General features: G+C 40.3%; 1 long non-coding RNA gene across 1 annotated transcript; it reads left to right on the forward strand.

The window, feature by feature from the left end:
• Positions 1 to 2513: 2513 nt before the first annotated feature.
• LOC119495893 lies at positions 2514 to 11275 on the forward strand. The gene is made up of 3 exons (XR_005208587.1): positions 2514 to 2668; positions 9271 to 9427; positions 11228 to 11275. It is a non-coding gene; the product is annotated as an uncharacterized LOC119495893 (long non-coding RNA).
• Positions 11276 to 13147: the final 1872 nt, after the last annotated feature.

The following is a 13147-nucleotide window of genomic DNA, read 5'->3' on the forward strand; positions in this document are numbered from 1 at the left end:
CTGTCAGTGTGTCAGTGTGCTGACTTGACTATGACTTGCCACAAACTGCATGTGATTATCATAAAGTGGGCATGTCTGTAAAGGGGAGACGCGTGGGTACCCAGAGAACCCATTTACATCCACATATCTTGAGGTCAGAGGTCAAGGGACCCCTTTGAAAATGGCCATGCCAGTTTTTTTCTTTAACCTCCTTCGCGACAAGCTATTATGACATGGTTGGTACCAATGGATTCCTTAGGTTTTAGTTTCATTTGATGCCAGTATCTTCACTCTAGCTTTAAAACTGAACCCGCTACAACCTCCGAAAGACCAAATAGCGTTAATGGGTTAAGGAAAATAGTGCTGTTAAAACAAATTTGTGTTATTATCGCAGCCTTACTCGAAATACCGGAACAATCAGACCACTTCTGATGCAGTTAAACTCAAACAGCTCACATTCTTCTATATTTCACCTCACATTAATCATCTTTAAAAGAAGAACGTTTTATAAATTTGTTGGAAACAGTAAATCGAGACAGTAACCAAACCATTTATAATTGATGGCAGTTTTCGGAAGCAGACAACAACATGCGGTTGTATCGAAACATTTTTAGACCAAAACAACATAATAATTCAAAGCTCTTGACGCCACAGAAATTTGCATTTTGAATCACTGAACTGATTTTACAAAACTTTGTGAATGCATGACAGTCATTCTTAACCACAACACAGTCTACCTCAGGTTTATCTATACTTCACACACAAACACCTGAGTCGTTGTGTGAGTGTCGCTGAGCTCAAACCCAGATCTTATAGGGGACTTTGTCATGCAGTTGATGCGTGCGTCAGGTCTGAGGGCCTTTCTGGCTCACTGAGGCGTGAACGGCCGAGGAAGCAGCAGAGACTATGTCTGCAGGCGCGTGTTTTGATCTCTGAAATCGTCCTATCAAACAGATTACGGGCGGAAATACCTGACATGATGTCAGACAAAAGAGAATCTCGTAGTATTGAGAGAAGACACACGGTGTGTGTACAGTTTGAAGCTCTGGTGAATGTGGGCTGAACTCGAGGTGATGTTTTTATTGTGTGGAGCTCAATGGACAGAGCATGGCACCAACAACCATTGTTATTATTATTATTATTATGGTTATTAGCATGTTCTGGGTTTTGGTGGAGAGTTTTTGTGTCCCATGAACACGTAACTTTAAGTTCAGAGGCCTTTTCATCCTAACAGAACAGCCCAGTCGCACAGAAGTTCGTGAAATAGTCACGAAATTAAATTTTTTGATTGAGATATGAATTTTAAATTTTTTTCGGGATGATCTACACAAAAGCAATTCATATGTAATCCAAGTAATTGTGAACTGGGAAGTATAAAGGGTGGCGAACGCCGCGTTGGAAGGAGGTCGGGGGTGGATGTGTGGGTCAAAAAACACAGGACGTTCTCCCAGGAGACTCCTGTTCGTGTCCCGTGTGAAACCACAAGTCAGAGTTGATTTATTTGTCAAGTAACTTCCTTACTTACGTTATAGCACTTCCTGTGTTATTTTAACTCAAACAACGATCTCTTCCTAAACCTAACCTAGTAGTTTTGTGGCCTAAGCCTAACCAAGTCTATCTATTCCTAAACCCAACTGAGTAGTTACCTCCGCCAAGCCAAAGGTCTAGGAAGGTGGTTATGTTTTCACCGGCAGTGGTTTGTTTGTTGGTTTGTCTGTTAGCAGGATTACTCCAAAAGTCCGCAATGGATTTGAATGAAATCTTTTGGAGGGGTGGAGTGTGGCACAATAAATTAATCCATTCAATTTTTGTTGGCGATCCGGATCATGATCCGGATTTAGGAAATTAAAACCACAGGGTATATAACACATGCTAAGTGTAGTTGATGACACGTGTCCTTCTGAGAGCAGAGCGATACGTGTGTGGATGTGTGTGTGGGAGCTGCTGTCCGTCCGCGGTGAGAAGGAAAAAAACGGTAGATGACAGGACGAGAGACAACGTAGTGTAACGTTATACAGACATAACAAGGCTGCTGAATGAGAGAGGCATCCACCGACACGTTACACGGAAACACACCATGTTGAAAATAAACCGACCACCTCACGGTACCGCCAGCTGTGAGCCGTGATCTGTTTTTAAAGTCACGCGTTGGTGGAGGTCTGGGCTCTCCGAGAGCAATTCTAGTTTTATTTTGAAAAGACTGGAGTGGAAATTGACACATGCGTTGTGAACGTTGCTGAACATTCGTTGGAAAAAGCACAAAAAACACATTGTTGCGCTGAGAATCAGGCAAAAAAAGATAAATCTGTGTCTATGTACACAAATCAAATAGATTAAATTTCGTGACTATTTCACGAACTGCTGTGAGACTGTGTTGAACAGGTTGTTTGTCGTGTTAGTCTGGTGAAAGCATGTCTTCAATTCATAAATTACTCTTCAGTATTTGAATTTGGGAGTATTGTGCCGTGTTTTTATGGCATGGTACAGCTCTGCTCGACTCGACTCACTTTTGGTACCAGGTGCCTTTCTCTTTGCCGTGTCTCCACTGCAGATAGTACCCCCTCAATGTGGGCGGGATCCTCAGGTGATCGCGGTAGCAGCGCTGCGTAAAGCTGTCGTCACATCATCTTCAATGGGACACTCGCTGAAATCATTTCAACAGCAACCAAACAGAGGAACTTCGTCCATTGTACGTAGTGTGTACACTGTATTTTGCGGGCTGCCATTGTTTAAAATCTGGGTCGAGTGAATTAAAAATTGCAGTCGCTATTGACAGTAGCTCGGCTATTTAAAGGACCAGTGTGTAGGATTTAGGGGGTATCTATTGGCAGAAATGGAATATAATAGGGATACTGTGCTCATGTACTCGTACTCACAAAACGTCTCTGATAAAGCGGCACAGATACCACTTTAATGCAGCGTGACGTTAACCTCTCGTCACAATCTTCCGGGTCCTCACGCTTCACCTCCCCGACGGTGCGGGCGAAACGGCGGCCCTCACTTTCATTAGGCCACAGGATTTTACTTGCACCCTCTGACTGGTCCTTTTCATGGAGTCCACCATGTTGCTCTGCCATGCATTTGATTCCTTGGTCCGTGTTTCAAGACGGGTCGGGTGGGTTGCCGACATCGCCGCAGACCCCTGGCGCCTTTTACGTTGGCCACGGCACGACGCAGTCGGGGCGCACTGATGACAGTCCGCCCCGGTCGACAGTCGCACCGGGAGCAGGGGGCCCCGTCCCTCCCCGGTGGGGAGAGAGGGCACAGTGAGCCCTTTGTCCACGGTGTAACGAGGTCCGGGCGGGGAGCGCTGTAAAGCTGCCGCCGCGAGCCACCTTCGCCCCGAGCCTTTCGGTCGCGGCGCACCGCCTCGTATGTGGGACTCCCCAGCCTGCCGTGTGTCGCTCACACCCTCGAGCTGGCTGTTAAACGAGGGTCTTTTGGCTAGGAAAAGTGCTCGTATCGGTACTCGTATCGGTACTCGGTATCGGCGAGTACCCAAATGTAAGTACTTGTACTTGTACTCGGTCTGAAAAAAAGTGGTATCGGCGCATCCCTAGAATATAATATTCATAACTATGTTTTATTAAGTGTATAATCACCTGAAATTAAGAATCCTTGTGTTTTCGTTAGCTTAGAATGAGTCCTTCATATCTACATAGGGAACAGGTCCTTTTCATGGAGTCCACCATGTTGCTCCGCCATGTTTCTACAGTAGCCCAGAACGGACAAACCAAACACTGGCTCTAGAGAGATCGTTTTGTGTTTTTACGTTACCTGAAGGCCACCGTAGTTGATGGTGATGCGTTCACTCAACTGTTCTATGTACTGAAGTGCATTTGAACAGAGAGAACGAACTACAAAGTCAGCGACTACAGATCTTTGAACTGAACTGAACAATCCTCATACGACGGTTCGTAAGATATCTTGTGAAAAGCTATTTTTCATGCATTTTCTTACGAATGCCTTGCAACACAAACGATCCAACACAGTCACACGGCAGTTTGTGAAATATTCACGAAATATTCTGTTAAAGACTAGGCATTCAAATATTAATTGATTAATTTGTACGTCTTTCGCATTATGGTTTAATTTTATTTGTTGACACTGCGATAGATTTTTTTGTTTCCAAAAGTTACTTTTTATTTAGTTTTCATCTCATTTTGTCATGAAAACAATCTCTTATTTTTTTATAAACACAGCACATATCCTTAATGTATGTGTGATTTGGACGAGTGCTGAAATGCTTAATCCTTACAGTGAAAACAAAACTGATTGATTATAAGTTCATTATTAGATGCAGTCCTCAAGTGACCAAAAATTAAGTTTAAGGGGTCTTATGGAGCTCAGTGGGCAGACATAGTAAAGATTATGAATTATAGCTTTGATCACATGGCAGATGTTATTGTTCAGACTAACTGAATGTGGGGGATTTAAGGCATTTTTAAGGATTTCGGTTTGATTTAATTGTTTCAACTCTTGCTGAACTTTAAATTCCCTTTAAGCTTCCTGTTAATTTTGTAAGAAGGTCATGATGTCATGACCTCTGACCCTGAGCTTCCTTCCTTATTGTTTGTTTGAGTTGTCTTTGTTTTGAAGTTTTTTTCTGCTGCTGCAAAACATCTTAACTGATGATTTGGAAGCATTTTTTAATAATGAAACCGTATAAAATTACATCTTTCAGTTCTTCTTTCTAAAGAATATTAAAACTATTTTCTCAACAGCTTTTAAGTGTAGTAAAGTATTTATAAAACAGTGTTAATATTATACTGTACACATATTTCGCATCTTCTGAGACCTTGCATGGATTTTAAAAGTGTGTAACACTTTGCATGTAAATCTGTCTATTGAAACTGGTTGGCTATGTCATATGCTAGAAGAGAACTACTCCTTGTAGTCACTAATGCACTTATTTTGAGACTTAAATTACAGGAAAAGCAACAGCATTGGTAATTTTTTCAGATGCGTTAAGCTGGGCATACACTGTATAATTTTAGCCCGTTTTGAGCAGCACGACTCATTTTAGAGTCGGACCGAATTTCAGCTTCGTCGGGCATCGTTTGCCGTGCGGTGTACGGGGGAGGACCGAGGACCGATTAACTCCTCCCGACTGGACGTCAAACATTCGGATGAATTTCTGACATCAGGAATTTTTGGTCGGCCGACCACAAGCTTTCGCACAGTTGAAGCAGAGCCACGAGCCGATTCCCCAACGTCAGTGCCATTTTTATCCTCTTTTTACAGAAATCAGAGCGTAGCTATCAAGATAACAATGTAGGCTACAATAGATATAGCTAGTAAAACGTAGCTGGCTTACCTCCAAATCTCTCTGCAAAATGAACAAGCCATACTGTCCACGTCATCCTAACCACAGCGAGTCCATACAATGTTACGCCGCTGCCTCTTTTTTTATAGACATTTCAGCAGACAGGATGGCACAGTTGATCAAGGCAGCACATTTCTGCCTTGTTAGCATTGTGACCCTACAGACTTCTGCTAGCAAACAAACTTTTTTGTATTTTACACGTACAATGTGTGCGCTCAGGTCGTGGCCGACGATTGGACCGTACAGTGTGAGCACGGAAATTGTGAGCTTTGGCTTTACATCGCAAACCATCTACTCGTACAGTAGGAGTAGGAGTTACACAACAACTTTTCTTAAATTGTACAGTGTATGCCCAGCTTTAAATGAGCTATGTTTACATTTATAGACTGTGGTGGCCTCGTAAATTTAGATTGCAGTGTGCCGGAGACTAAGGTGGAAGCAATCTCGGAACCCATCAGCTAACATTCCGACGACGTATGAGCCTCTGGGGGCAAGGGGCTGTATTTCTGGGATTCCGATGTAGCCAGCGGATATCTGGGCCAAGACTTCCTTTTCTGTGCACAGCTTATTGTTTACAGTCTGATTAGCAACTTAAGATGTGAGACTGGAACTGGAGACACGACGTGTACGACTGGATTTTTTCACAAGTAGCCAGTTAACAGCTAATTTTAAACCTTAAAAATTAAATTTTAAATTTAAAAAAAGTTAAATCATGGTCAGACGATAGCCAGTGGGTTACTAGATTGCATTGATACGGACATCTTACCTGCATTCAACTAAAGCCTGTTTGAACGTGATTGGTCAATACTACTCACTATAAACGGAAACCAGAACGCTTCTGAGGCCAAAATCTTGTCTCGTTGCCTACAGATGCATATGAAAGCAGAATCTTTTTATAGAGATTAAGGTGGAAGTATTGTGATGTCTTCTACAACAGTTAATTTTGGTTTCTTTTATCCATGACAGGATCCTCCCCTAATCTTAAAGTATAGGTTCACATTGTTTCATGTCTCTCTGAAAACAATAGTCAGGAGCCAATCCTATTCAAATCCAAATTTGGGGGGATGCAGTTGTTGCCCAACGCGTCCCACCAGTGGGAAGTCACAGTGAATCGAAGTCGACAGCGGACCGTGGAACCGCCAGATACCGAGGAAAAATCATTGTCTTCATCAGCGATCGAAGGCATAGTTTTTGTCACGTAACTTCCGTACTTGAGTTGCGCCACTTCTGGTGTCGTATAACCACTTCCAGTATGGCGTTACTTAAGTACGATCTTTCCTAAACCTAACTAAGTTGTTTTCTTGCCTAAACTTAACAAAGTTGTTTCCTCTAAAGGCGGAACAGAAATGCACAGAAAATGAGGTATACCTTTTCATAAGATATCATACAAACCGCTGTATGAGAATCCGGTGAACAGCGAGCTGAAATGGCAGCAGTAGATATGTTAGTAAGACAAGGACATATAAACTTCCTTAATGCAGATATTTTATGGACAGGAGTAATACCACACATTTCCCTACTCATTTAACACATATGAATATAGGCTAATAGTACTGTTGGTATATTTGAGCCATGGGGGTTGAGAATAACTTTCTTCAGATGTAAGCCACCTGCATGAGGGCTGTCTGTCTCTCTGTCTGTCTGTTAGCTCGGCTCTGGTTACAGCAGCATGTTCACTCAATCACACACTTTCAGCGCTACTGAATTAAACTACTGCATGCATTTATAATATAATAATATTATTATAATATTCAGACTGTGATGGAAGAGTTTCTTGTATCTTTTGCTATCACTTTAACTTTCTATTTAAGACTTAAACGTATGTGTCTGTGATCTTGACTTTAGAGTTGCCGGTAATATTATAACATTTTTGGAATGAGAGGTGTTTATGATATTCAAAACCCCTGAAAACTTGGTATAAAATAAACAACCATTTTAAGTTCAGAAACATTTATTATTTATTAAGAATTGAACACATCAACTAACAACAAGCTCGGCTATAGGCTTTCAGGGCCTTTAATAGTGCGTTTACTGTAACCATTGTGTTATTTCCCTTCACAGTAATTCACAGTGTGTCACCTTCATGGGACTTTTTGTTGATGTTTGTTAAACCACAGTCCTTATTATTAATATTCCTAACAGTGACTGCAACGTAAATAGTAAGTTCATTTATTAATTTTATTTATTTAAAATTTCTCACTTATAACTATAAAATATTCTCTAAAATTCTTTGATCCGAAGGTATTTTTATTTACATTTTGTAACTGGGCTAACATTAGCATCCTGCTCTTTATTAAATTTGGGGTTTGGTGCAATCCAACTTGGTTACCCGGGGTCAGTGGTGGAAGAAGTACTCACATCTCTTACTTAAGTATAACTACTAATGCCACAGTGGAAAAAAATACTCTGCTTCAAGTAAAAATCCTGCATTCGAAATTTTACTTCAGTAAAAGAACAAAATAATCAGCATCAAAATATACATAATGTACCTAAAAGTAAAAGTACTCATTATGCAGAATGGCACATTTCGCAATAATACATATTATATCACTGGATTACAATTTTTAATGCATTAATGTGTTCATCACTTTAAAGGGACTGTTTGCAAGAATCAGAAATTGCTTGTTAACAGCGACACCTGTGGTCGTTAAGTCAAGGAAAGTCAGCGCCCTGTTTCTCGCACTCACGCTTGTGCTCGCTCTACATAGACATGAACGAGCATCGCTCAAAACAGTGAGGCGACACACGTCAGCTAAAACCACAATATCACTCTATATTTCAGCTGCTTCGCAGTAATGTTAGCTGACCAGACGAAGGTCTCTCCATGAATCAATGCTGATCCTAGTGTTGGCTTTTCCTGCCTCAGCCTCCCGACCGCAGTCGGAGGGAACGGGACACACCGGAGTTTTGGTCGGAGACGATAACGTTTCTCGCTGCGGAGCCCCGTCACTTCACAAGACACGGGAAACCTCTGTTGGTCTGGAGGAGCTGCAGCATTTATTTCTGCACAAACGTCCACTGTACATTCACTAGATATTCTCAGAGCTAAACTAAGTCTTCTGCAGTGTGGAGTGTGCGCGCATGCACGTGAGAGTGGAGCGAAAGAGCAAGAACGCGGTGTGTGTGAGTGAAGGCAAGCAGGCAGAGGAGCAGAGTACAGCAGAGACTCCGGTCCTGGAGACCAAAGCTACGGTCTCCCCCGCGTCCTCCGACCGCGGCCAACACTGTTTTGCAAGACGGGCTTCACTAGATACAACTTTGCAGTTTTGGTGCTTCCGTGTAGTTTGTGTTGGAGTCTGAGTCTGAACAAGTTACAAACAGTCCCTTTAAAGCTTTAAGACTGAGCCCACTACAATCTAAAAATCGTAAGTTGCATTAATGCGTAATGTATTATCGCATTAACTTTGACAGCCCTAATAATAATACATCATCATTTATTTGATGATTTATATTTTGTATTAATAATCTCACTATGCAAAGTAACTAAAGTTATGGTGCATGTAGTGGAGTAAAAAGCACATATTGGCTTCCAAAATGTAGTGCAGTAGAAGTAAGAAAGTAGCATATAATAGAAATACTCCAGTAAAAATACCTCAAAGTTGTACAGTACTTAAACATCTTAAAAGCTTTTTCTCTTGTAATGTTATAAGTGAAAACATACAGAATGGGCATATATAACAGAGTTATGTTACAGTCTGATGTTGCATGTTTTCCTCATCATATGTATAATACTATGACAAGAACTATGTTGTTTCTTTATTCCCATGTCTTCTTGTGCTGGCTTGAAATGAGAAGCTGCTTTTTGTTTACTTCTGTCTGAATAAAGGACCCATTGCTTCAAAAATGACTACGAATTTTGACGGTAAATCTGCCACCGTTATTGTTAAAGCTTGGCACAGTAACTAACGCAGTTTTTTGTTGGTATCTTTTACTTATATGTCGCATCATTTTGTTCTCTTTTGCAGAGCTGAAACCACACAACTACAAAAGTTGCAGTCCAGCCTCATTTGTCGGTGGGTCTCTCAAACAATCAACCGGCTACAGGTTTAGAACCAAAACTTGCAAAAATCTGCTTCAGTTTCTGGATCACAGGCATGACGGACAACAGTAAGGAGGTCAAAGGTCAGTGTGCATGTTTTATTCATCACTGCAGCCCAGTTTTTGCTCAGTATTGTGAGTGTTGGCAGGAGGTGAGTGTCCGTGACTCGCTGGAACAAACTTTGGATGATACGATCGTGCGACAGAAGACTTCAAACTTTCCGATGTCAGACCAAAAATAAAATCAGCTACTCTGTCAGAAAATTTGCTGTGGCTTATAGTCCTGAGTTATTTGATGACATAAAGATAAAGAATGAAGCATTCTGATCTCTTTGTTTGACAAATAAATATCCATTTTTATATTTCTTTATATTCATAAGTAGATTATTAAAGGGCGGGTCCATCTGTGTTCTGTTCTGTTTTTTTTCAAATGGAAACGTCCACTCAGCTATTGCAAAAAGCAGTGACATAGATTTCCAAAGTAAGCTAATCAATAAGATTATGAATATTGTGAACGCTAGCACTAGCTGAGTCAAAGTTAGCTGTGCTAAGATTGGAAATAACTGAAAGGGTTGGTTTGGATTTTTTGAAGTGGGGTTGTATGTATACTCCCACGTTCTGCAAGGTAAAATGACTGCTTTGTGAATCTGGTCTGGTCTTGAAGACTGCATTGTAACGGCTTCAGTCACTGTCGGCTGTCTGACGGCGAGGTAAAGCGGCTGTGAACGGGAGCAGCAGAAAAACATATTTTAGCCACCTAAAAAAATCAATATCAGTTTAAGTGTACGCTATATTTAGAATATTTTCAATGCTTTACCTCGCCATCAGAAAGCCCTTTTTGGATGCGGGGACTGAAGTCGTTATATCATTTTCAAGACAAAAACAGATTCCATTCACACAAACACATCATTTTACCTCGAGGAACATTGGAGTTGCTGCTCTACTGCTGCATCGATTGGTTAGTTTGTTTGTGTTATTGAGTGATTTTTGGATCCAAATTAATGGCGTCCACAGAAAGTACATTCCGTGCCGGTACTCCTGTCTGCTTCTCCAAACTGGGAGCATGCTGACCGGCATCACCCAACCTGTGATCCGGGCATAGGGGATATCAAAGATTGCAGGGGGTGCGCCAGGATTTCTCTGCTCTGAGGTTATCTAACTAGCTAACTCAAATCATAATAACACATTTACTGGATAATTTATACAAAAGTCTGTATTTAAATATATTTAAAAAGATTTTTTTTTTTTTGCTACATAGTAGCAAAATCTAACATTCTGCTTCAATCCATATTTGTTGGCGTTTAGCCTTTCAAAAAAATGTCAATGTGGTCAAAAACCTCAAAAAAGGGAAAAACCTATTTGCTCTCCCGCTTAACGCACGCGAAGGGAGGCCTGCACCTGTATTAACGGGCGGTCTAACAGCAATCTAACAACATCATTAATTACATTTATTTAACGACGATAACAAAAAAATATATTTTGGCTCTAATGATTGAGGGGAGGCTTCGACGACTGGGAATCATTGGGAACTACTGACCTGAGTTATTGTATGTAATGTTAGTACACTGACTATAAGGCTGTATACTGGTATTATACATGTAGCAGCGTCATTATGCAGAAACCTACGTCAAGTCACGTGGGAAAAAGTTTGTATAAGGCCTTGAAGGGAAAATAGCATTTTGACAATACATACATAAATTGACCAACATTTGATTATTCGGATTTGAATACATAAGGAACACCACTGGGAAGCTACACAATGATATAAAACCTAAAAAAAAACTAAAAAAATAATGTGCTAATTTATGTGCTAATTAAAGTTAGCTAACTTAATTTAGGTCTGTTCAACAAGACAGTGACAGCTTGTACTTTTCTTGTGGTCAGGCAGCAGCATCCAAGAACAAGAGAAATCATCAGGGAATGAAAAAGGAGCAGGTCAGCTAAGTCTATTTATTATATTGTATTTGTTTATTCAGTTAAGACACACTCACTGCCATGTAAAATACACTGTTATCCGTTGTTTTGGAAAGAAGACAAACAAATGAAGTTAAAGATGTATTTTAAGTGATTGCGTAATTTTTTTAATGATATCGCGATAACATCCTTATCGTGATACTTTTGCCATGATAATCATATTGAGAAAAATGTATATCGTGACAGCCCTACTCCAAAACATGACATTATGTCGACCACCTGCTGCTGTTTGATTATCAGCTGATAAAAATTTGATATCCCTTCAAAAAACCTCTGGGTCATATCGCCAACATTACAGCCAGGTTTGTTGTGCAGTCTGTGATTTAAACATTAAGACATTTATTGTGTGGAAGGAAGTTTAATTCAGCTTCAGCACAGCAGTCAGAGAGAGTCGATCAGCGTTGTGAAGTCTACATCCTGTCCAGTTCTCAGCTCGTCAGTCGTGGAGAGGTTAAACAGGAGAGCACTGTGTGTGTGTGTGTGTGTGTGTGTGTGTGTGTGTGTGTGTGTGTGTGCTGACAGAGTGTAAAACTGTGTTCCTGCAGGGGACGGGGAAGGTCCAAAAGCTCAATCACCATCACTTATCAGCCCCGCAGGGCTCAACATGCCGTCACTGTCACAAAAACACACAACTCCGGTCAGCTGATTCACATGTTCGGGACTTTTTACAGCTTTTTCAAAACTACTATTCCATTACTAAATTCTAATAGATATGCTGTGATATGTTTTTGCAGTGTTGGAATAACCTAGTATATTTCCTCATACTTTTTATTATACGCTAATTTCTACTTACGTCTCAGAGGGAAACATTGTACATTTTACTGCACTACTTTTATTTGACAGCTTTAGTTACTACTACAAATTAATTCATTGTTAATACAAATTATTCTCAACAAATATATTATGATGTATTATTATTGGGGCTGTCAGATTTAATGCGATAATAATGCGTTAACACATTAACGCAATCGATCTTGAGGAAGTTGTTAGGCTTAGTTTTAAAGCTATAGCGTGAAGATACTGGTATCATACGAAACTATTAAAACCTAAAGAATCTATTGGTACCAACCATGTCATACTAGCTTGTTGTGAAGGAGGTTAAATAACGCTCCAAATTTATGCTCAATTTTGGCGAGGAAAAACTGGCATGGCCATTTTCAAAGGGGTCCCTTGACCTCTGGCTTCAAGATATGTGAATGAAAAAGGGTTCTATGGGTACCCACGAGTCTCCCCTTTACAGACATGCCCATTTTATGATAATCACATGCAGTTTGGGGCAAGTCATAGTCAAGTCAGCACACTGACACACTGACAGCTGTTGTTGCCTGTTGGGCTGCAGTTTGCCATGTTATGATTTGAGCATATTATTTTATGCTAATTGCAGTACCTGTGAGGGTTTCTGGACAATATTTGTCATTGTTTTGTGTTGTTAGTTGATTTCCAATAATACATTTATGAATACGTTTTGCATAAAGCAGCATATTTGCCCACTTCCATGTTGATAAATTAATAAGATTAAATACTTGACAAATCTCCCTTTAAGGTACATTTAGAAGAGATAAAAAATGTGTGATTCCTTTGCGATTAATCACAATGAAATATTTGAATCGATTGACAGCCCTTCTAAATAGACTTAATAAAATTGTCAACAGCAAATTAACAATTCTATATTCACCATGCCGGTACGTTTCAGTGTCCTCAGGAATAGCGCTTAAATTATCAGCCGACTAATCACTTAGTTCATCGTCAAAAAATTCATTCACCGTAATGTTCATTATCAAATAATGGTTTATGTTATTTATCAGCAAAAAAAGCGACATGTTGTGACTG

Source organism: Sebastes umbrosus, chromosome 10 (assembly GCF_015220745.1).
Source record: "Sebastes umbrosus isolate fSebUmb1 chromosome 10, fSebUmb1.pri, whole genome shotgun sequence".
Classification (NCBI taxonomy): Eukaryota; Metazoa; Chordata; class Actinopteri; order Perciformes; family Sebastidae; genus Sebastes; species Sebastes umbrosus.